This window comes from Pholcus phalangioides, unplaced genomic scaffold (genome assembly GCF_987345545.1).
Source record: "Pholcus phalangioides strain wild (caught in Gottingen) unplaced genomic scaffold, Ppha-v1.0 ptg000015l_1, whole genome shotgun sequence".
Taxonomy (NCBI): Eukaryota; Metazoa; Arthropoda; class Arachnida; order Araneae; family Pholcidae; genus Pholcus; species Pholcus phalangioides.
The window spans coordinates 113,141,384-113,167,565 of NW_028301608.1; the positions used below are offsets into that span (position 1 = coordinate 113,141,384).

A 26,182-nucleotide genomic window follows, 5' to 3' on the forward strand; every position below is an offset into this window, starting at 1 on the left:
TTCTTCTAGTTATTTGAATACATGGTGGCTTTTCCTCATGAAAATTCACCAGAGGTTTGCATATTTTGTGATAACTTACTAATAACGTTATAATCCCGAATTTCCTGGACAGATTACGTGAAAATATTGGAAAAACGTAAAATATCTCGTTATTATTATTAAAAGCATACGGAAAACAATTTATAGATCAATTTAGAGCTAAACTAAAGCAGTTGCTCCTGGCCGTAAAATACTTGGGAGCTCTGAAATAAAATTTCGATATATTGACTAAGTGTGTAGATGGATGACGTGTGTTAAGTTACGGATATTTCACATGAGAAAAACACGGATTTGCGCTTCATGAATTCACATACACACAGGCAGGATCGCTCCGGATCAGAATATCGCAATAATGCGCCATAAACTACTACTATTAAACGGCACATGTATCTCGTAAACATTCCCCTGAGAAATCTCTTACGAATCGGTGCTTGTCGGAATGCTCCATGCAAGTGTTCTGAGGGTGAAGTTTGTTTCTGAGGAAATGTTTGTTATGTTTTTTTTTTTTTTTGTTTAAACAAACAACTCGGCAGAACAAACATTCTGAATCCAATTTCCCCCAGAAAAAATTGGTCTAAACTGTAAAAAAAAACCAAACAGCTACTAAATCCTCTTTGAAGAAAAAAATAATATTCAATGTTTATTCGTTCACATTATGTTTCGATTGTACAAAAATGATTGCTGTAAATAAGAAATTTCTCTTATAGAAGTTATTAAAAAAATCTAAAATTTTTCAAATTTTTCATTCTATTTGGGGCATTTTTCTAATTAACTTTTGAAAAATTTGATTAGGAATATTCTAAAACAATTGCTGGGAGTTGCCTGAATGTGTCCTCACATCAATTTCTCTAAGAGGAAAAGAAAAGGGTCGAGACAGAGAAGAGTATTTCCGTTTTTGAACGGAATCAATCATTGCGAGTAAGGAATTCGCATTTCATTACTACAATGCGCCACAAAAGTTTAGGCACAAAGTTATCGGACATTCTTCGATAAAACTAAAAATAACTCATAGATTTGTTGATAATTTTCTCAAAAATGAGAGAAATAATGTATTCTAGAATATATGAGGTGAAAGTTTCATAAAATAGTAAAATTCCAAAGAAAAAAAAGAATTTTTCGTGCCTTAAAAGTATAGGCACAGAATCAAGTTTATGCAAATTTCAATGCGCCATATATATTTGCGTCACAAAGGGGTGTTTCTCATTGTTGCTACGTGAACCTCGAATATTTTCGTGAGTCATGCACCATGTTAAAATCCAGTTCTCGAACAAGGAAGTAATGTGGATATGGGTACGGAGGCCACAAGCAAAATCTGTTTCTCTAATTTCTGTTGAACTAAATCGATTTAAACAAGGCATCTGTAGAGTGGTCGCACCGTGGTGAGCATTATAAACAAAAATCGAAACCTAGAAGACCCTGAATGAGGAATTAACACGAAGACAGAAAAATACGAAGACTGGCTCTGCAACAGAAACACTCTGCTAGTGAAATAAATCATTGAACACACACACACAGAATTGAATACTTCGTGAGGAATTGCTCTTAGGTGAATTCACGGAGTCGGCTATTTGCGAGAGAGCAGCTTGATTCCTATACCCTTCTCGAAACATCATCATAAGCAAGCGCAGTTGAACTGGACTCGAGACCATATGTCGTACTCAGATGAATGACTGCATATACTCTTCAGTGATGAAAAGTGGTGGAATATTTATGGACGACCCGGACGATTATTCTTATTAATGGTATGATCTAACAAAGAGTCCATTAAATTTATTCAGTACACAGCAAAGTGGAAGTTCAATGATGGTGTTGAAGGGGGGGGGGGGGGAGGCGTTTAGTTATGATGAACAATCTCATTGACATTGTTAAATGCCATTGAGAATTCAGAAATGTATCAAGAAACACTTGAAAGTGATTTATCACCATTTGGAGATATATTAAGTGCATAGGCGGAGATAGACTTGAAAGTCTGGGGGGGGGGCACGGTCATTATTGCTGGGGGGGGGGAGCGAAATCTCCGCCCATGATTAAGTGTTTCAAACTGGACTTTCCAGCAGAATCATGCTTCCATTCACACCTCAAATTCAACGAAAAAGTGGCTCACGGCTAAAAACGTCTCGGTTCTGGAATGACCAGCCTTCAGTCCGAACCTCAAACCTATAAAAAACCTATAATGTACCATTACACCTGTTGTACCTAGCAGAGGAAAACGATATTTTTCGGTTTCCATACTCAGAAATGCAATTGAAAAAAGCATGGTCCAGAATAATTATAAAACATTGTAATTTCGATGAAAATCCGTGCATTTGATGAATGAAAAGCAATGTCGATCACATAAGTTACTCAAAATATTTTTCATAATTTCTAACAGAAGTGTTTAAAATTTGTCCATAAACTTTGGTGGCATGCATTTTCATTGTTTTCGCTAGCAGATATTCATGATTTCTCTTTTGTTTTTGTTGTTTTATTCATTTCTCACAGGAATATTGCGCAAAATGTGCAAAAGCTCACGATTCACATTAAATAACTTAAAATTGAAAATTAGTGTTGTCCTTAAACTTTTCTGATGCCCTGTATGTTCCAACTTCAAGGCGTTTGAGGGTTCCCTAACAGTTGTCCGATTGAGCTGAAATTTCGCATAGATATTTTTCTTTATTTTGTTGACTGGGGAACAGGATTAGGGGATGGGAGCAGTTTTAATTTAACGGTTGGAAAATTACCTATAACTAAGAGCCACCCTACAGATACAGATACTACGCCACAACAGGCAAAATAACATACGGCCTGATAAAGATACGTTTTTATCTGTCCAAAAGCTGAAACATTTCCATTTAGCATATCGAAAATAAATAACAGTAGCTCTATGACAAAGATAAAAATATGAACCGGTATTATGACGCGCATAAAATTTACACAGGTGTGTAGCACGAAAATATACCATTTTGGTATCGTGGAATTTTTTCATTTCTATGCTGCACACCGGTTTAAAGCCAATATAACACAAACAATTGGACCTATTATTTCTTACGTAATAAATTTATGAAATTAAATGAATCGTATAGAAAAATTCAGAAATAAAAATAAATAAACCATTCACAAGACACTAGTCTCAGAGTGTTCTCGGAGAAAGGGAAATCAGGGAATGAAATATCATGGAAATATTTCAATGTGAATGTAAACGAGATCTACCAAATATTCATTCACAATGTTGAAAATTTAATAGGTCCCCCGCCCCTTCGTGCTTTATGTAAACAATCCCAAACTCGTCATTTCGAAGCGCGAAAATCTCTTATTCAACGCAATGAAAAACTTTTGATCAAAACCGACCAAATCTTCGCTTTATCGAAGAAATAAACCCTGGGAGAAGAAAATTTTTTACGGAGTTGCTTGTGACAGAAGTGAAATTCGCTTTGCAAATACATACTTCTGTGTTTGGGAACTTTACTGATGCAGCTGACAGAATTGACTTACTTGATCCACCTCAACCCCCCCCCCCCATCGGCTGGAAAGTCCAATGTTATTCAATAATGTCCGAATGGATCTGGAATCCTCAGCTTTTAGATCTTGTTTGAATAACTGTTTATACGTCCGAGTCATCCCTCAGACTTTATTCGATAAAGAATCCGGAAAAAACTGAATTTATGAAAAAAATATACAGGGGGGGAAAAGAGTTTTTCAGCAGAAAAGAATTTTGCTTCTTTTTTAGAGGATCGTCTGTTAGAGAACTAATAATTTTTTTATTGAGAATTTCGTGTAGTGAATAGGGTTACCATATGCCCGTATTGCGAATGTTCTGCCTTTGTCCACTCCGAACTTTATGAAATAAATAAAACTCGTCCGTATTTTTCAAAATGTCTTACAATTCAGTCGATTTCAAATTATAAAAAAAAAATCAAATTCCAAGGAAATATTGAATTATTATATATGTGTCGCACATAAGGTCGTTTGGCTAGAAAAGTACTTTCTATTCCTTTTAGTGGATCATTTCTCACTCAAACACTTCTCTTTTTTATTTTTTGCTTTCTTTTTTCGAGCAACGGCCCGTCTTATTTTCCGTGAAAGACTTTTGAAAATTTCTATATCAACCTATTTCGTTTGCTGGGTTTGACTGAATGAGAAATTGTTTCTCTGTGACGCTTACTAGAAGTCAGACAATATCCACCATGTGATAATCTGCAGCCAATAGGCATTCCCGAATAGAAAATACTCTTTTAGTTCTTAATAAGTTCTGTGGTGTGTGTGTTAGTGATCCGCAGGATTAGAAATTTAAGTTTTAGTCGGACGCGTAGTCTATAATAATTATAGTGATTTCATTCAGATTTCATTAGTTTAATGATTTCAATAAATATTGAGTGTCAAATGGTGCTGATTCGCTAGACATCGGATATTGTCTCCAAGTTACAGTATCCCACAATCGAGTGAGGGTTTTCAAAATGGGATAGCAAGAAAACGGCGGTAGACATTAAAGTCCTTCTTGCGAGATATAAATGTGTGAAGTCGGGAATTTCAGCTACGTCATCCATGTTGCAAGAGGTTGTATAGTTATTGAAGTAAAAAAAAAGTAAACTAACCTTTTTGATGGACATACTGTGCCCGAAATCAAAATTGGAAAGTTGCTGCCCTGTGCCTCCTGATGCCAAAAAAATTTTTCCCCATATTCCTAAGTGAAATATTCACTGCGGTATTTTTTTGAATTCAAAATCGCAGGAAAGTTGGGGAAAAAAACTACAACTAACTACGCTCCTTTCCCAACTTTACTCGGTTTTTTGAATGCAGATATATCTGCGAATTTTACACTTAGAAACGTGGAAATTGTCTCGTTGGCATCAGGAAAAACAGGGCAACAACTGTTTAATTGGGTTTTTGGGCACAGGGTTTCCATATAAAAAAGTTATTTTTTTATTTTTATTTTGATAACTATACAACCCTTTGGAACATGGATGACTTAGCTGAAATTCCTGAATTCCCACATTTTGATTCCACAAGAATGACTTTAATATCTGTCACCATTTTCCTGCTCTCCCATATTGAAAACCGTCAGTCAATTGGGGGGATGCTATCTATAAGGTCATCATATACGTATCCGTACTTTGTAGATTTAAAATCTGTTAACCGTATCCGTATCTCAGTTGCTTTTATAGTTGCGTATATTCTTGACAACAAAACTGATCCTGGGACTGTCTGAGAATTTATTTTATCTTTCATTCCGATAATATGTGTTCATTGGAGAGAAAAAAATAATAACAGTCCTTAGCACCCACAACGTCCAAAATGCCAGTAAACACTTCGCAAGCGAGAGTAAAAACACATCGTTGTACCAGTTAGCAGCCAAAGAAAGGGAATCCCAAATGCCAGTCATAATAGTATAGAGAAAATGTCGCAGTACTTTCGCGAGATTTCTGCATCATTAAGTTGAAAGATGCAACAGCCTTTTCTTTGGTTGCAGGAGAGCAGCACTTCGGCGCAACTTTCACGTGAGTTGAATTCTTTATAAGCGCTCAGAGCGTCGTTTCAGGAATGACACGAATTATTTCGCAGCTTTTATATTTTAAAAGACGTTGGGGTGGTTACTTTACTGCATTCTATAAAATAACTTCCAAACGTTTCACAGAAAAACATTTTAGGACTCTTTGGAGAAAGTTTATCCCATTGCTAGAATGCATAAATAACTTGTAAAATTCTACGACTTTTAGAATATTACAGTTGCCAAACAAGTGCCGTCGAAAAACACTTAGAAATCAGCAATAATTGCACTAGTTGTGATATACAAATTAATTTTCTTACTGGAGTTCGTAACTAAATGATTCGCGGGAAAATGTTCAATTGATGGTGAATTGAAACTTAATAATGAGAAAAATGGCTTCCATTAAAATGAAGCGCGAATGTGGAAAATTTTCGTCAGACAATATTAATGGCAAAAATTCATCTTGAAAATCGTACTCCCAATTTTTTGCAGTAATCTTTTAATTGTTAAATTCAATGTTTAACACTAGAATGTGATTTGTTTGAGACATCACGTCTTCGGACGATTCGTGCCTTTCTCATGAATATATGTGACGATATGAATTAAAGTTAAACTAATTTACTTTTTTCAAATTTTTAGTTTTGTAGTTTAGATCTAGGTTCTAACCCTGCTGATAGCACAGTGTCGGCTGAAATTGGTTAATTGCAATTTTCAAATTTCCAGGCGTGAATGTGAGCTCTGGTCTTCCATTTGAAAAAGTCTCTCCTCAGAGATCAGACATGACTTCAATACGATACTCGCATAACATGAAAAATACAAGCATTTACTTTCTTCGCTTCAAAAAATATGAAAAACAGATATTTTTTGTTGTATATTTGTATTTCTATAATGTTTCTCAAATTTTTAAATTTAAATATCTCAGTGAATATACTTATAAACCTAGTGTTTTTTCCCTCAGGAGAGACAGGACAACAACTTTCTAATTGGGTTTTTCAAGACTGGGTGTACATATAAAAGTTAGTTTTTATATTTTAATGAGTATACAACCCTTTGCAACATGTATGGCGTAATTGAAATCTTCACGTTATTTGGATAATATTCCTATATTATTTGGATGTATACCTCTAGGATCAACTATTAGTCAGTGAAATGTAGCCTAAGGACTTTCTTTATAATACACACTTACTACCCACTTACATAACACGATTCTGCATGTAACCAGTTCTTTAGAAATTTCGCAGAAAAATGCGCTCGAGGTGCATGTTAGGAACAACAGTGTTGTGGTTGTAGACAATGGGTTCAATCAGAAAGAGAAGAGCCCTTGCTGGTAATCTCTGAAACTAAAAGATTGATTACACCTTCACCAACACGTTCCCGCCACAAGATTTTTCCACCATATGGGTGTACTCAAACCTCAGGTAGACACATAAGGGGTAGATGTGAAACCATCTGATTGACGGAGCCTCAGTTACAATCTGAAATACATATAACAACCGCCCCCACCACATTCTTGAATTATAAGTCCGGATAAAAACAACTTCATTTACCTCAAGAAAAAAAAATTCAGAAAGTGTATAAATTTAGTATATAATCGAGATTAATTCTGTGCTGTCTATGATTAAAACTTCTAGTAACTTTCCATACTCCTAAATGCTTTTCATACTCAATTCTGAATTGATTCTTTGCAAAAAAAGTCTTTGATCATTATAAAAGTTCTCTTTTTTTCCCACTTTCTATATAGTTATCTCTACAAACAGCTCTCAAAATAAGAATAAGATTTTCGTGTCTTTCCTTCAAAGAAGAGAAAAGTTCGGGAAAGTTAGCTTAAGACTCGTCATGTTTTATTTATTCATCCTACGGCTTAGTTCAATTCTTACGATAAGTTCTAAAAGAGTAAAGCCGTATGATTTTTTAAAAAATATTTGCATAATGAATCACGATATATTTCCTACCTGCACTTTCAGATTAACACTCGGCACGAACATTGCTTCATTAAGAAAGACCTTAACTAATGGAATCGTCGGAAGCCTACCTTCTGTCTTCAATCGATAACACTAATTTATTCTTTTATAAAACAGCAATGCCGAAATAACATAAATTTAAAATTTTTTTCTGGTATTTTAGAAATATTTTCGCTCCAAAAAAGACGATTTCTTATGTCGTATATTGATTCAATGTTCTCCTCCTTCAACCTAATTAAAAGAATCATCGTTCAGAAAAAAATTGGTGGGAATGGAAAATAATTTTGTTGTTTCTTTACTTCGACCACATGTTGTCAGAAAGGAAAAGAACTTATCATGCAGAGTTTTGAATAGAAAAATGTTTGCGAATAAATGATATGAGCTTTCATCTTTCTTCTTTAAAAACTGAAACATTGAACTGTCGCATTTAATTAACCTCTTTTTCTTTCTTCTTCTGTTTTTTTTATGAACAAAATGTAAGAGAATTTGTAATTTTCCCACAAAGAAAGAGAAGAAAACAAAATAAAGTAATTCAAATGTTTCGCAAAGACAATTTTCTCAATTTTTTCAAAAAAATATATAAATTACATGTCTCTCGTACATCGATCATCTTGTTGAATGAAATACTTGAAAAACTATTATTCTTAGTTGGATTCATAATAAATGATATTCTATTATAAGAATCGCTTGCAATGTCCAAGTAGTGTACTTTTTGAAGGTTTTGGAAAAATAGTTGCTTTCCAATTCATAATAGGAATTCCCACCTATGATGCTGCATTAACTGCACCGAGGACAAGCATAGGTTCCGATACATTTTAACTTATGTCATTCCCAAGATATTCTATTAATTTCGATATGATGGAGTGAAATCAATAGACCCCCCCCCCCCAAACTTAAATTAATATAGTTTTTGATTTGGATAAATGACTAATATACTTGTGATAAAATTCCAGCACAAAATAACTCCCATTATAATTCAATTCATAAAAATTAAAAGTGTTGAATATTCATGATGAATTAAACAGCAATAATGAAAAGTTTTTGTTTTAGTTTAGATGAAAAAAAGAGTATAAAAAGGGATTTTGGCTCATTTTCCAAGGACATGAAACTAATATCTGATTTTTTTCACATTCTAGAATTTCAGAGTTGATAATTTTCATTACGGGCCATACATACTGTGTACCGAAGTATTTTCGATAAACGATAGAAAAGATGCAACAATACCAATTCCCAATTGTTCTTCAGTTGTTGGAAATAAATTGTAATTAGATTCTAAACGAAGAAAATACAAAACTATGAAAGTAACACAAGAATGAAGTATGAAAGCCACAAAAATCAAGGGAAAAGAAATACTTAGATGCTAATTTCACTAAAAAGAAAGAATTAATGCAATAAACGGCGAAAATTTCTCTATCTGAGACAAATAATCTGGGAACACGAGGCTTACAATCTTATTCCTAAGATTGCTGCGAATGCAAAAAGTGATGGATATGTGTGTTCGAAACTCTAATTACCCTGTACAAGGTAGATTGATTTTAACAGATGAGAATATGTGAAAGTAGAACTTCTATTAAAAAAAAACACGTGCAGCGCCCCGTCCGCCACCAGTGCTGGATGGTAATTTGGTATAAATTGCTTCTCTCTGCATTCACTTCATACCGAATCAGAACGAGCACCGTAACGTTGAACACGGAATAAAAATTTGTTTTTTACTCAACTTACCATACTTGCAGAGGGATATAGACTTGGTCGAGGGGGTGCAGAGAGGAGTCACTCGTGCTCTGGTTGACACACAAGGCTTGAGCTATAAAGAAAGGCTTGATATCTTGATTATATTTACACACGACGCACGTGGGTGTAAAGGGGATACGATCGAAGTATTCAGACATTTTCAATGGGATGGAAAGGATGGACCATGAGTAGAGGTACTTGAATTTCACAAAAAAAAAAAATTCAAAATCAGAAATTTCGCAGAAAAAAAAATTCACATCAAACATTTCGCATTTATTCGCTGTAACGAATTCCAAATGAAAAATTTCGCAGTCCCGAATAAATAAAGCATAGTTCAAATCAAAAACTTTGCATTAAAAAAGAAACCAGCCGTATTACTGGGAAGTGTTAAAGTACATAGTTGAAAGCTTACATTGCTGTAATCTCTACCTTTCTCCTAATTTAACCTTATTTCTCAAATGCTTTTTATAGTGACTTTTATCGAAATTCCAAAAAGTTGCATCAATCAGTGAGAGCAAAAGTTGAGATCAATCAGTTTGTGCAATCCTTAACATTTGCCCCATTCACGTTTATACATTTTTACCTCTGTTATAACATACCCCGCTTAAAACATACACTGTGGGTATAACAAACCAAAAAAAGGGGGGGGGGAGGGGGGGAGGCTTAACCAAGAAAATAATCCGGATATAACACACTGCAAAAAAAACCTATAAAAATGTAGTCAAAACACAGTCTTTTATGTACAACATTCATTGTACGCGGGCAATATCTTTATGTTTTCTCACAAAAAGACACAATTTTTTTTCAATAAGCGAGAAATTGCATGACTGGAATAGTTACGTTTTTCTTCATAAACAGATGACACTGATATTTTAATTAACAAATTTTAGCGCATATGACATTATTAGTGTGTGATAAATGTAATTATTTTGGCGATAAACATTTTTGATATTTAATAAAATCCTGTCGTTCTGTGCAAAACTGCATCGTTTATGCTTTTCGAATTATTGAGTTTTCACTTGTTTATTTTTACTTTATGATCTTTTTATCCGTGGTGGTGTTGAGAGAACAATTGTTGCGTGATTGCTGAAAAGCTATTCTAATCCAGGTGCATTATTGATTGCTGTGACGTGTATATGAAATTCATAAACATCAGTGGGGTTATTTTTTTTGGGGATAATATATATAATGAGCACAATTCAGGTAGAGTAAGAAAAGCTAATTACCAAATTTTTAAAAGTAATTCATGCAATATTTCGGGTCTTAAATGTCGACGATCTCTCCTTTTATCCTAGAGGACAAACTTTTATCAAAGAAAACACTTTAAAAAGTAATTGAAAGATATGATTGGATAGGAAATGGTACTTATACCATTATGTTACCACAACATGATTCAAATATACTGCGCAGGATTAAATTACAATTTATGAGTTATAGCAAAGTCATCGAGATTTTTATGCAGGTTTATGGTCACCTGAATGGGAACTGCTTCAAGAAGATAAAAGTTGCGTAAGAAAGCATATATAAAACTTAGTTTGACGTATTTAAATGTGAGCCAAGATAGATGGCTAGAAAGTTTTTTCCCCAGCGAAGTTGATGATAGATACGCTGCGCTTATAGGAAATACTTGAACCAAAAAAATGAGAATATGCGTGTGTATATGGATCTGTGGGTGCACGATATGATATACGATGTTGAAACCAAACTTCGGGAAGAAATACACATTTCGCAAATCCAAAAGACCCCATACAAGATCCGCCATTTAGGACGAGGGTAAAAAATGGACATTCTCCATGACATTTCACCGATAGCGTAAAAAGGAAATAGAAAAGTTTCGCGCTCCGTTGGGAAAACTGGTAAAAGCTGTCATTTCCGCCAAGGAATCCGAGAGTATTGGGATGACATTTCATTAAACATGGGATAGATGCCTTGCTTCCGATTGCGCCAAAAATATTCGTCACGTCCTTCCACACTTTTTTTTTTCCTTAAAAAAATAAAATAATGTCTTGATGATCCACCAGCAGTGAACTTAAAATATTCCTGCTTCCAGTTTTGAAGTCTTGCGTAAAGTAGTCTTCACTGCTGCCGGGAAAACAGTGATGTTGGGTTGCCAAGACATTGTATATCAACTATGTTTTGCACATATGTAACAAAAACCAATGTGCCAAAATTTGCTATTATCAGCTGGAAATATTTGATTCAAAATAACCCTTGTCGAAAACGCAGTGATTTCGGAAGCATAATATTGTAGAATTGACGGTTTAACACAACGGAATACTATTCCAAACATCATTTCATGTTGTTCGGCGACACATTACCAGAAAAGTCTTGATTCAGAAAAACAAATGGTTATTTTATAAATCATTTTTAAACTTCTTCAGAAACTCTGCCAGAACGAATTTTCAGCCTATTCCAGAAGTAATTGTGAGACTGTGTCAGAAGCCATTTCTCAAAAACAGAAGATCAATCTAGATGTCATTGGTAGAAAGTTGAAGAAGTTATTAATTGAGAGAGGATTTATCTAGAAGTCGGTGCTTGATAGTTCCAGAAGTCATTGTAAGACTACTGCAGAAATCATTGTAAAACTACTGCAGAAATCACTGTAAGACTACTGCAGAAATCATTGTAAGACTATTACAGAAAGTTATTGTGAAATTATTCGAGAAGTCACAGTTTGTAATACTGTAGAATTATTGTGAAGTCATCATGAGATTATTACAGAAGTCATTATTTAAGGCAGAATTAGTGTAGAAGTCATTGGTCTGAACAGAACTGATGTGGAAAATATTGTTCAAGAACAGACCATAAGTCTGAAAGTTATTGTTTACTCTCTAGTGTAATATTATTGTAGCCTGTAGTGTTGGACTAAATCATTGAAGATTATTCTAGAAATTGTACGACAATAGAAAATGTAAATTGATTTAGAATATTAATGCTAAATCCATACTTTCTTTCAGAAACTGTTCGAAAATAGGTGATTGTTGCAGTAGTCAAAGACTATCTAGAAGTGTGTTCTTCAGCATTTTTACAACTGCGGACGGTTGAAAATCGGAGAAGTAATTTGATGGCCGGCAGAAAATAGTAAATAAGAGAAAAAAATAAATTGTAGAAGCAATTTTTGCGAACCAGTGGAAAATGAATTAAGTTTAAAGCAAATGAATGGAAGTAGTGTGCTGACAGGACAAAAATAGGTAATGAACAAAGGTAATGTACGGAATAAAAAAAAGTAAAATTATAATATAATTTCTACAGAATGCATGTAGCCTATATATTATAACGGCTATTCTGACATCGGAATAGTTTCATGAACCGGTAGAAAATCCACAAGGAGTAATGGTTGTAGAGATCATTACTCTAGAAATTTCGCAACGGAATGACATATTTTGAAGACATTGCTGATGTTTCTGAAGTCATTTTTAGACAAAAGAAAATTACTAATAAACTATGTCTTACAAATTTGTAATGCAACAATGAAGTGTGTACGGCTTTCATCAGTTTTGTGACCTCAATTTAAGGTGTCCCATGACTTTTAACGTAGTGAAAAACTATCCTCTAGTTTAAATATAATTAAAAATCATACTTAACCATTGATTTATTTCAAATTATTTACATATATTTTTGATTATACTGTATATACTATCTTATGTCAGTATAAAATTCCCTATATCTCTACTACTCGATTTTTTGCAAATTCAAAAAAAAAAAAAACATGCGTCAAGGAAAGCTTCTGCGCATGATAAAATAACATGACATGGATATGATGGAATGAAAATTGATTCAAAATAAGTGACACTGAACAGTTCATGAAAAATGAAGCAAAATATGCTATTTTTCATTTATAAATAAAGATTCCATTAGGTCCATTTTATATAAAATTAAGTTTTAAATTTAATTTTTTTTCAATTTGAAAATTTAAAACTTGAAATGTAATTTAAAATAAGATTGATTCAATGAAATGTCAATATTTTGCTTCATTTCACGACCACACTGAACCGTTTTCTTCATTTTGAATCAATTTTTATTCAATTACATGATGTAATGCTATTTTATTATGCACGCAAGCTGTTTTTAATGCATAAATGTTTGAAAATTTGAAAACAGTTAAGTATTATAAGTATGTACAACTTTATACTGGCATTATATATACATAGCAAATATAATATAAAACATGTATAAAACATTTGAAATAAACGAATGGTTATATATATAAATAGTATTTTTAATGATATTTCTAGTAGATATCATGGTTTTAAACTCTTAAACTCCTTTGAAGTTCATAACATAAATCTACAGTTTTCTAAAAGATATTCTGATGTCTTATAATTAGTGAGAGGTGAGTGTTATACATTCCGCTTTCGGCGTTTATACGACATTTATGAAAACCTTATGTCTCACAATTAATTATTTATTACATTCTACGGCAAAAAAAAATTATAATTTTCGCCTCGACTAGAATCGAAAGAACTTCTCGCATGGAATTCACAATGCCAGACGGGTTGGAAATACGCGAAGCGAAATAGAAGCACGAGCTGAACCTGCACGCAATCAGCCGTCACGTATCTTAAATCAAATAAGAGTTTCACCCGCGGTGGTTGAGTGTCAACGTGACTGAATAATATTCACAGTCAAGTCTGTTGCAAAATATATACACTTCAGAGAAGCCTGGCTACCGTGAATGGCCGACATTCACAGTTTGAGAACACGTCCACGAGCCGCATCCCGTGACATAAATAAGTTAATAATAAAGAGTTTGGATTATTCGCGAACTGAGGAAATAAATCAAACTGCTTCATCTGGAAATTTTTGCCGTAACTGTTGAATTCAAGTGGGAAAATATCGCGTTTGCAGTATATTTATTATGCATTCAAATAAATATTTGGCTCAAAGATCTACGTGATATGAATGGAAGGGGGAATTTTATACGCAAAAATCAAATAAGTTCATACATTTGAGGAGCTTATTCTCAAAGGGGAAGTATTTCCACTTTTGCCAGATTTACAGCAGAAGTAAAAAACGTTGCTTTACAAAAGCCCAACAAGTAGCATCTAGGAATGGTAGAAGAATAACTTCAATAATAAGTTTGAAGAATGATCGTCTCTTATGTTAATGACGAGAGGAAAGGCAGTAAGGCTACCTTCTTAGGTTAGTAAAAACCTTCCGGAATAAACATCTGACGTAGAAATTTTCAATTTGTCAGGCTTGTGACCAGTTCAAATTTTGATCAGAAAGTAACATTTTCACAAATTTGTTTTTCAAAACGGAACATTTCCAAAATTCGAATGTGGATAACTTCCTTGAATGTTGGTAAAAGGAAAAGTTGGTTCCCTTTCCGATATGAAAGTGGTCCCTCTCCGAACGAAATTTCTGGCTTTGGGCCTGACTAACTTTATACATTGTAATTTCTACCATAAATATTCTCGTTCGAAAAAAATACCGGTTGCATGATCTCTCTCTCTCTCTCTCTGACAGAGCTTTTCTCAAAGATTCATGAATCGTTAGAAAGTGCATTTCAGAAAAAAAGTGGAAATGTCGCTCCTTTTTTGAAAATAAGCTCCTCATTTAATACCATTTCTGCCAGTTATTCGTTGATGAATGATCATGGGGTACTGTGCCCGCCACGTAAATAGAATTTCCTGATAATATTATTCACGTTCACATTTGAATGTACATCAATGGAGGAAGGGGCTTTCTTACTTGACGGTACACCAACTCCGGTGGGACATAATTTGGAAATCACTTGTCGAAAAGTAGGTCTACATATGTGCTTACTCGTTCTTACCGTAGGGATAACAAATATACATATATATTACTGCTAAATCCGAAGTGTGACGAATTCGTCACGGGACTGACTGGCCACTTCGCGAATCAGACAAGAGTTTTGGCTGGAGTCCGAATTGCAGAAATGATTAGGACTTTGGCCGGCCATTTCGCGAAATTGTCAGAGGTTGGCTAAAGCTCGATGTGCTGATGCAAGATGGCCCGGTAGGAGGGAAAAATTAATTCATTGCCAACGTGGGATACACGTCTATGTATAGCAGCTTCACCGGATTAGCTCCACGTGACGAGAGAAAAAAAACTGTACAAATAATAATTTAAAAATATAGTTTTTTTCTGCCAAATTATGGAGAAAAAACGATTACCGATATCGTGACTGTGGTTTTATGGGTTCCCATAACTAAGGTGAACATAATTATCGCGAAAAAATAATCCAACTTGACGATGATCCCGAATCATGTCTTTCATTATAGGTCTTTGGCCAGGGATCACCGGCCATTTTGCGAACTGGCTGGCCAAAGGTTGAAATTCAGACATTTCCCTGATCAATTTGAAACGAAATTCGTTGCGAATTGGCCAATTCCGGACTTCGGCAGTACCATAATCGCGGGCCATTTTTGCTTTTTCCTCTCTCTCTCTATTCCTTTTTTCTTCTTTTCGTTTTCCGCCCATACAAAATCCTATTGCGATTGCAGTGCCGCGTCAGCCTGCAACCATATTTATTCCTAGAGTCACAACGGATGTCTCCTTAATGTGCCGATTGCGATTCGATCCACCCAAGTTGGACATTCGTCTAGTGCGTGTTAGGCTCGCAATTAAATATTTCGTGACACCTGTACACACTGACGCGGAACTTCAAGCAAATTACTACTCAAGGACATCGTATAATACGTGTGTATAGACAAGACTTAAATGCCCACCGATGTCCGTCTAGGTTTATATCAGTAATCAGTATCTTCGGCTTGAAGACATGCCCTCGACAATGTTTGGTTAGGAGCGCTTATTGAGAGAACCACTATACTGATAAACCATACGATCACATTTCTGTAAGGAATTTCATACGACTACATTATTTTGTGTGTGCGTGTGTGTTGTCAGAGTTATATATATGGGTGTTCCGTGTTCGAGAGGTGCTGCCATCTGTCTGTAGAAGTGAGAATGATATTTATGATATCGGAGAGACGACGGAATCTCAAAAGGCATAGACAGGATGCACAAGAAGCTCGTAAAGACATTGAACGTGAAAAAAATGATGAGAGAAAACAAATATAGTTTGCATCAATGCTGATCAGTAGAAAATCTGATTTTTATTAAGTAAGAAAATATTTAGTCAACGGTGAATAATATTAAAATGTATTACATTAATAAATTATGCAAACTGTGGGAATCGAATGTAGAGTTCATGTGCGTTCTCTTTATTGATGGCCAAATTTGCAAAGATGTGATTCGAATGCTTTATTTCAACGCCGTTTATCAGTCTCTCTTTCGGAACTGTTTTTATAATTCACTGGCTGGCCAATATCGGAAGTTAATATTGCATTTTTTTGTTCGAATTTAAAAAATAAAACCCCATGATATTTAATTGTATGATTTTACATTAAAATTTGGTTCTAACGACAGTTCATAATTAGTTTTATTTGCGCTGTAGAGGAACATATAAATGGAGAAACTATATTCTCTCTTACTTATGACGTTCCCAGAACGTTTTCCCGCTTAGTACAACTTATTTTTGTTGTCCCAACTCTTATAACTCTCATCGAAATTTCCCGTTGAAAGCGTTTTCCCACTTACAACGTTTTTTCATGGTGGTTTTTTTCACAAATGTTATTAGCGGATCGACTGTAGATAAATATTCACCTTTTTTTCTGCTTCTTTTATCTCGAATTACTTACAAAATAAGCATCTCGAGTTAATTTTATACACAATGTTGTTCCTATTGCAAAATTTTGCACTTTGTCAAATGCAGTAGTTTCTGCAACTGGGGAAGTATTCGTTTCGCACAAAGAAGTGTATAATAACATTTAAGGTAGAGAAAATGATCAAGACCTGTTTGTCTTGTGACAAATTTCGGAAAATTCCAAAAAAGTAAAGAGTTGGGAAGATAAGGTTTTTTTCGAGGGAAGTAGTAACGATAGAAAAGCCAGAGGTCGTGCCCCACCTGCCCAACCACTGATGTAATTTTGTGTTTTCCAGCTCCTATATAGATAACAAGAGAATAAGGTACATAATGTGGTATTCTTATCCATGGGGGAGGTACTGATACGTCCCGTTTATAAACGTTTATGAACGGGTTGAGGGATTTTTGATAAAAAAATCACTCTTTATATTCCCAATTCTTAAAGAAATGGGAAAGGAAAAATGGCTTTTCGAGAATTTCCGTTGTCGCTATACCGAATGTGTTCTGATTTTCATTCGTAAATAACTCGCTCTGTAAGCGGATATCTTTTCATCTTTAAAATTAGTTCTTTTTTTACAATCAATTTCAAATTACTCGTGATAGCGAGATTCTCGTTATAAGCCGTACTGGTTATAACGGACTTTTACTATAATCTTTTCTTTGTTTTGCAGTAAGTCCATCTCTGAGGCGTCTATGTTTCTTTGTTTTCAATTCAAACACTAAACATGGCCCCCGCTCTGTCCCTTGTGGGATATAAGCAGGTTACCTTACGGCTGGGCCATGTTGGAAAAAGGAAAGCCCCGCCAGCCACCAAGACCACCGGTCGAACGCCGGCCGGCATCGCATCACCGGACTTCCGACCCACTCAAAGAACAACCCGGCAGCCCAAGGTCCCGCCGGACCTACAGCAGGACGACACCATCCGTCACTCCCCGTCCATCGGATCAACGGGGAAGAAACGTACGTCCGTTCCTCAAACGGACGTTTGTTTTCAATGAAAATTTCTGGATACACCCATCTTTTAGGAACGCACAGATGTGTCTCCGATATGTGAAGTGAGGTGTGTCTGTTCTTCAAAGGTCAAAGTGCGTCTATAAATCGGTAAAATAAGGGATTTTGAAATGTAAACTGTTTTCTGGACCTTTCGGTATTTTCAAGTAGAAATGAAATAATTCACGTAGCTTCTCGGGGAATCTTCATTCAGTTACAAGATGTGTATTTCTAACCATATATATGTGTTTCGAGAAAACATGTCATGAATCAACCCACAATGAGTTCATCCATCCCCCCCCCTCCCTCGGGTTCTATTTTAGTCATACTCAGACGTCATCGTAGCCTTTTCTTATGTGAATACAAATTAAAAGTCATCCGCTCATCACCTCTCATGTAACATGGTATCCCGTAAATCTCTCTCGGAGCGAGTGGACGGACGTGATTATTAGCGTATTTCCCGAAATTGGGTCAGTTTCGGGAAAATGGTATAAATACGGATGTTTATTATTTACGTTTATTCGTGGCGCGTCCTAGTCATAATGCCATTGGTCGCCTTCATCTAAAATTATCATCCATTAAATCCTGGCATGGAAGTGCCGCCGGCTGAATATTGAATGAATCTCTCCGTGATGTCGTCCGAAGTGATGAGACGATTCATCCTCATTTTGGAAGCAGATAAAAGGCATCTTGAAAAGCAATCTGCTGACGTAAGCATATTGCCTGAGCGCCGCGCTTATGAGACTATTCCATCGCGTTCGAGAAACAGCAGGATATAAGCGTCGTATATAAACGCTCGCTCTTTTTTCAATAAACACGTCTCGTCGGAGCACGCTTCGGACGTTCAATTACACATTTTATGTTTTGCGCCTAAGCAATGAATCGTGATTTCGCTGCGGGGATAGGCGTGTCTTTCGTGCTTCATTTGAATCATTCGAAGTGGCGGAAAGTTGAGCAAAACTGTACCATTTGTGTGAATAAAATGGGGACAAGTCGTCAGAATCAGCGAAGACGTAGCATCCAGAACATATAAGATGCGTGAATAATTAAAATTCATAATCAATAAACAAAATTCATAATTATTTTACCGTACAAACAACGAAAGTTTGAGATCCGCTCTGAGGTGGTTATTCGTGACGAAGTTTCTTGAATATTTCAACTTATCATACACAAGTGGTGGGCAAACGTTTTTTAGGAGAGGGCCAAAACAAAAAAATTTCGTGCCGGACATATTCTGATATTTATTCATAATTGTAATTTTTATGCTTAGCTTTTTAAAGCCCGCTACGATTTCAAATAAAACGCAAATGCAATGGTTTATCCTTTACAACTTTGAAAACAAATAAATAAGTACAGGGTGATTATAAAAAAACTATCCCGACATATGGGCCCCTAACTATCATACCATTCACAGAAACTGAATGAAATTTTGGCAAAAGGTATTTTGAGGTATGCGCTCAAGAATGATATGGAAAACAACAGTGTCACTCTAACAGTTACGGTTACAGTGAGAAAATTTCGAAAATATCAAACGGCACCACCAAGTTTTTTGTATTGGAATGTGATCTCCATTGTGAAAAACCCTAAATAGCGTTCGAACGGTACTGTAGCATGAAAAGCACCGGCGGTAGATAGGCTAAAAGTAAGGACAATCAATAAGGACAGAGAAGCAGCATAAAATAAAGCATTTTATTGTGTTTCACAAATTTTCCACATGACCTTGTGGAGGACTAATCAGGCTGGGATCTCAGCCGAAGAAACGGTGTGACGAATGAAACGAACATTAATGCTCTGGTGCACGGCAAAGTCCTTTTTCCTTGCCTAGCTCCGGGGATTTTCATGCTACAGGTGCCATTTCAACTCTATTTAGTGTTTTTCAGTATGGAGATCGCATTCCAATACAAAAAACTTGGTGTTGCCATTTGATATTTTCGAAATTTTCTCACTGTAACCGTAACTGTTAGATCGACACTGTTGTTTTCCATATCATTCTTGAGTGCATACCTCAAAATACCTAATGCCAAAATTTCATTCAGTTTCTGTGAATGGTATGATAGTTAGCGGCCCATATGTCGGGATAGTTTTTTTATAATCACCCCGTACAATAAAACCTCCCAACAACGGCCACTAACGGGAGCTTGGAAATGTGGCCGCTAATACGAAGTCACCGTTACTGGGAACAGCTGTTTTATTTCTGAAAAAAAAAAGGAACTACCTCAAATTTGCGACGTATATAACATGTGAAATAATAATCCGTTTTGTAACTGATTACGTTGATTGTATTAGAATGCGTGATTATATTAAAACTGCAATATTATAATAATGGATTCATCAACACGCCACAACTAAAGGGAATCAGGCGGGTCTGGTGTTCCGGGCGTCGGACCAAAGGGGGCCCAAATTTCACCATTTAACCTGTCTTCAATATTACTAATGTACATCAAAATGTGAGCTTGCCCAGGCTAACCAAACGTATAGTTGCAGCCCTGTTAATCGATCCGCAACGCTATTTTGGCATACTAAAATTCAGACTTGTAGGAGTGAGGTAGAACACAATAGGAAACGACTTGGTGAGAAAAACTTGTATGGACAAAGACAGTGTACCAGCAATCGCAAAGTGGTTATTTATTCCCACATTTATCCTGTTTTATCGCAACATTTCTCTATTTTTCGAATTCAGATATCTCAGTGAATATCGCACTTAGAAACGTGGAATTCTTTTGCTGGGATCAAGAGACACTGGGAAACAACTTTCTGATTGGCTTTTCGAAAGCGCAGGGGTTTCCTCATATAAAAAGTATATATTTTTTTATTTTCCTTCAATAATTACACAGCCTCTTGCTGTATAAATGGCGCCTCTGAGCTCCACATGTTATTTGGATACTTTTTCTAATTGGAATTATGCGTCTAGTACCCTGTAGCTATGCACCCTGTACACACTTTTTTTTGTATTATCCCATAATTTGCACAAATAGCAGAAATGAAAACAATATCGTACTGGAGCGCGTTGCTGAGCATTCAACATTCAAACTACCTTTTTAGACTCCCTGTTTCCGTTATCTGAGCAAACAAGTTCAAAAGCAGCCTTCATCTTTCGCTGGCAATTTTTAACTATTCTTTTACGGTCAAATTGGAAAACGCAATCTTAAATTATTAAAAAGTATTATCGTGAGCGCCGCAGTTTAATGAAAAAACACACACACACACACACACACGCGAAAATTTAATGCCATATAATCATAAATATTTATTAAAAACTGTCGAAGAGATACATTGTATTCAATTTTCTGCCCTGAAATAGTTTCTCGAAAACTTTTAAAGGCATTAACTGGTAATTAAGTGACAAAATCACAAATTTTTCACGATACTTTTCCATCGAAAGTGTGTTTGGTATTAAAATATGTAAGATATGAGGATTCGAAATTAAATTATATGACGCATATTTTAATGCGATGAAAATAAATGGATATCAATTTTTATTCTGATAAAAATATTTCGTATGTTTTAGTACCTTTCAAATAATTATCAAAGGAAATGACGAACCAAAAGTTAGTTATGATAACTGAATGAAATTTAATTGGCAGTTGGCCTCGCCTAAACGGATAACATGCGCCTGCCTGATACCCGCTTATACGGATAAAATCCTCTGACAAAAATTTCTCCCATAGGGATAATGTTAAAGTTTCCCGCTCAACTCGCCCCGCAAGCCATAAATAGTGATACGGGGTTCCAATATATTGGGTAGCAATAACCCATCAAACTTCCTTCATCATAACTCTGCCGATTCCCGTAGCAGTTGTGCGGCATCCATGCATATTATGACGAATACAGCGTCACCTATCGGCAAATGCACGCACTAATTTTTTTCTTTGGCCTGGCAAAATCAATCCCATTGCTTCATGTATATTCAGGTGAAATATCAGGTTATTCTGACCAATGGTTCTTTTTTTAACAGCCTTTTCAAAAACGCACTTTAATTATAATCACCCTGTATATTTATGTGTAGGAAGGCCATGTCAAACTAGTCAAAAATGACTTTTTGGTGCCTTTTATGTGTGGAATTTCTAAGGCAGACCATATACGCAGAGGTGGAGAGACCGTGCTCCCCACCTCCCTACACTAAGACGATTAACAAAAAATTACATATATTTTTGTAAAAAAATTGAATATCGAAAGCAGATGTGCCAGTTTTGATATGATTGAATATGGTTGAATTAGGATTTATAGAACACCCTGATTAATAAAGCAATATATATGTTACGGTAAAAATGTGATAAATCGGTTATTATGCATACTTACTAATCGTCTTGGTAAGTTTGATAAATTTATAACTTTTACCGGCGAGTATGAATGATACTCATTTCGTTGGTAAATTTGATAAAAAATAAAATAATTATCACCTTTCCGGTGATCATGCAATACCCAAGTGTCGCGTCGTTGGTGAACATGATAAATCGTTCCATATCGATATGGAACGATACTCGGCTATTATGCATAATAACCGGTTATTAATTATGCATATGGACAGAGTTCATTTTTCTTTTTAGAGGATTTTTGGCCGTAATCCTCTACGCTGGCCAGTGCGGGTTGCAGGAGACCTATCCGCGTCCGTTCACCCCGTGTTAAACATGGCTACTTACGGGCTGCACCACGAGAAGGTGCGGATTGGACCTTAAATCTCTACTCCAAGTCGATTCTTTCAAGTCCTCATAATGAAGTAATTGAAGGATCTTCTTCTAGTTAACAAATAAATACTATTCAACAGCCTTGGGGAGAGAGAGAAGAATTGAAAAAAAGAAGTGAAAAAAAAAATTGTAAGAAAATACCTTTTATATAGTATTTTTACCAATTTCTGTCAATTTAAATGCTTTTCGAAAGGTGGTAACTCCAAAGTTTTCGAGGAGATAATATTTTTGTGCCCCCTGTGAAGGGGTCGATCTTGTGTACGCCCCTGGTATCCGTCTGGATCAGAGAGGTTCTACTGAATAATTGAGAAAATTTGATATACTTCATCAATTTCTAATATCTCAAATTATTACGGCCATTATTAAAACGTTTTCTTTTTTTTATAATTTCCCAGCTACATTTATTATACAAATTATATTGTACAATATATTAATCATTGATGTACTATATACGAAATCATGATTTGGTATTTGCGTGTGTTGTACACATTACATTATTAAAACTATTTTTTTGATTACGATGAATTTTTTGAATTGGTAGCGTAATTATCGTAATATTAATTTGAAACTAAGAAAACATATTTACATTATTTTTGCAAAATTTCCGCATGACATTTTATTACGAAATTGAAAAGGAAAAGAAATGACTAACCTCATTGTATATAATTATTTCTTAATTGGCATTATGTATTCATAAACGACACGGAATTAAAATCCCATGATAGACTTGAGAATAAGTATGGTAATTATAATGATAATTTAATTTTAATCAACTTATAGATTAATTACACAACTACGCACTTTTAAATAATCAGTTGTTTTTTAACGGTTTCTCTCTCTCTCTTTCTCTTTTGTCAATGGTCGGAACCAGCACGAAAGGTTGAACTAATTATGAATAAGCCATAGTTATTAGATTAAAACTATGTAAAATAGTTAGCCATAGTTAAATGTATTAAAACTAACAAAAATTATTATCCTCATCAATAATTAACAATAAAAAGGGCATATTGAATAAAATATTAAGCAATATAACATTCTAAATGTTATATCCTGTATAGTTCAGAATTGCATACGCGTTTAATACTTATCAGATGAACTTAAAAATTATCTTATAATCAAACTATACGCCCAGGTCTAATCGAACTTCATATTCATGAGACTGCCCAATGAAAGAGGAACCTTTCCGAAAGTATTACCATTTCATTAATATTTTTCGATAAGAATAATTAAGATAGGACGAAGAATTTATGATTTATCTTTATATGTCCTCTGACTCCTGATGAACTATATTCTTATTTATGTTCAAGAAGTAAAGTTTGCAAATATTTCGTAATCGAATCCTATCATTACGATTGAGAAAATAAAAACAATTGAGAATTAAAATATTCGAAACTTTTTCTTCACTCCAGAATTTTATTAAAAACCATGACATAATTTATAAAATTATCTAGACATAGCTATACAACTGTATATATATATATGCTATATACTCATACACGCTAAGAACTATGCGTTGCATCAGTGTCAAGATTAATCGTTGAGACGCGTAACTAAAATATATAAGAAATTTTCAAAACTTTTTAACGTGTAAGAAATGTATATAAATTAGTTGAATGAGAAAAACATAACTTTCATTATTGAAATCAAATTCCTCACCGTTAAGTGATTCATCTTATTATCAAAAACTCGGATAATAATTTCGATAATGAACTTAAAAATTGTTTAATGTCATCGACGGGATTAAAGAGAATCAAAATGAAATATTAATACCTAATACACCAGCTTTGATTAATGTAGTTGATAACTTATATGCATTCGCAATATATATTTCTGTTTCTCGTTATGATACGCATTATTATCCATTCTTTTAGTTAATCAACCCGGTTTTGTTGAAAAATATATCAATTGGTAGTGACTTTCGTATTAGAAAATTGAAATAGTTTATTGATTAAAATAGTTTTTTTTACTTTCTTCAATTAATTATGTAAAGGTACGTACTTATTTAATTATATAATAAGTTGACGAGTTAGTAGGTTAACAATTAGTTGATGTTTAACCAGTTAAATTAGTTATTAAATATATTACAATTAATTATATGGCATCGTTAAAATGTCTTTATGTTGCCAAGTGAATATATTTTCTCTTATTACTTAACTTTTATTTAAAAAAAATAATTATTGATCAATCAGGATTAATATTTTATTTGCTGAATGTGATTTAAAAAAATAATACAGTAAATTTTACGTTTGAAAAATTATTCTTGAAATTTAGAACATATTCAGAGTGTTCTATGAATATAATTATTATCCGTCAGCAGAAAAAAAAACTCAAAATTTTTCCCTCTTCGCCATATGTAAAGCTAATGTAGTATTAAAAATATGTTCTCTGGTTTACACTCACCTGTTGAGCAAGTTCTTATTCAGGTTGATCGCATGTCCATTACGGTATATGAAAGGAGAGTATTCACTTCTCATACGAAACTGAATTTAGTGAGCGATGTGTTCAAAAGAGTTTTTATTTGCACCCGAGAAGGAATTTCACGATGTTCCGATATGAGGCTGGTGGAGCTCCATCTGCACAAACTTCTCTCTCGTCATCTGGATGATACTGTGTGGGCGCCTCCAGCTTTTTCTACCTCGAAACAGTTTGATCTGTGAGAAAGAGAGAGACAGAGATGTGCGTTATATTATTGGCTTTTCGCTTTAACACGGGAAACTGCTCTATCCTCTCATTTTCCACATCGTGAACGCCCTCTATTTCGTCCACCAGAGGACGATCCGTTCGATTTTGCGTGGCTTGTTGCGTCGAAACTTTATCAATCGGCCGGAGTTTCTTTCTTCTAAACAAACTTTCAATTAAATTTTTACCTGGTGGTTTACGATTCATAAAATGCTGGGTTTTTTTTTTTATAGTTTCGGGGGTAACTCAACCCTTGAAGTCTGTTTAAAAAACATTAATTTAAAAATATTTCATTTAATTTCAAATCACATTATATATATAAAAATTTCGTGTCAATCGGTAAATTTCTTCTTTCAAAATAAATGAAAGAACTAATGATTTACAGTGTAGTAGTGTGGTTCATTAGTTCAAGGAAAAACACTTCAGATACGATTTTCTCAGATTGCAGTTTTTGAGCTCATGCGTAAGATTAAAAGGAAAAAGGAGAAAAAAAAGCACTGTATGCAAAAGAAAAAAAACAACAATTTTGCTATATGAACCTCCGATTTAGCAAAAATTATAATAATAATAATAACTAATACCTGTTTTTTTTCAAAAATACTTCCTATAAGTAAATAATTGTCCTACAGGAAGTATATTTTAAAAAATAAATGTTGTATTCACATATTTTTGAAATTTATATTTTTTCATCATCAATGACACATCAGTCGTAAGATTCGTTCGCCCCCATTTTGAGCAGCCGCCACTCATCTCTGTCTTGGGATTTGTTCTTTAGTTGGTTATAGCTGGTACATTATGCGTTATTTAGTAGCGTTGAGATCCAGGTGATCCTGGGCCTTCCCCTGGGTCTTTTCCCTTCTATCCTGCCTTCCATCACATCTCGTAGCAACCCGCCGTGATGGAGAACATGTCCCAACCAGTGGAGGCGTTTGTATTTAATCCTTTTAATCCCAACCAGTGT

At 34.7% G+C, this 26,182-nt stretch overlaps 1 protein-coding gene across 1 annotated transcript in view; it reads right to left on the bottom strand.

Annotated features, from left to right (window-relative positions):
- LOC149077624 (somatostatin receptor type 2-like) overlaps positions 1-25,242 on the bottom strand; it is a 70,550-nt gene extending 45,308 nt beyond the window's left edge. Inside the window, exon 1 of the mRNA XM_089245177.1 lies at positions 24,943-25,242. The gene's annotated coding sequence lies outside the window, so the exon portion shown is untranslated. The remainder of the gene's footprint in view (positions 1-24,942) is intronic.
- Positions 25,243-26,182: the final 940 nt, after the last annotated feature.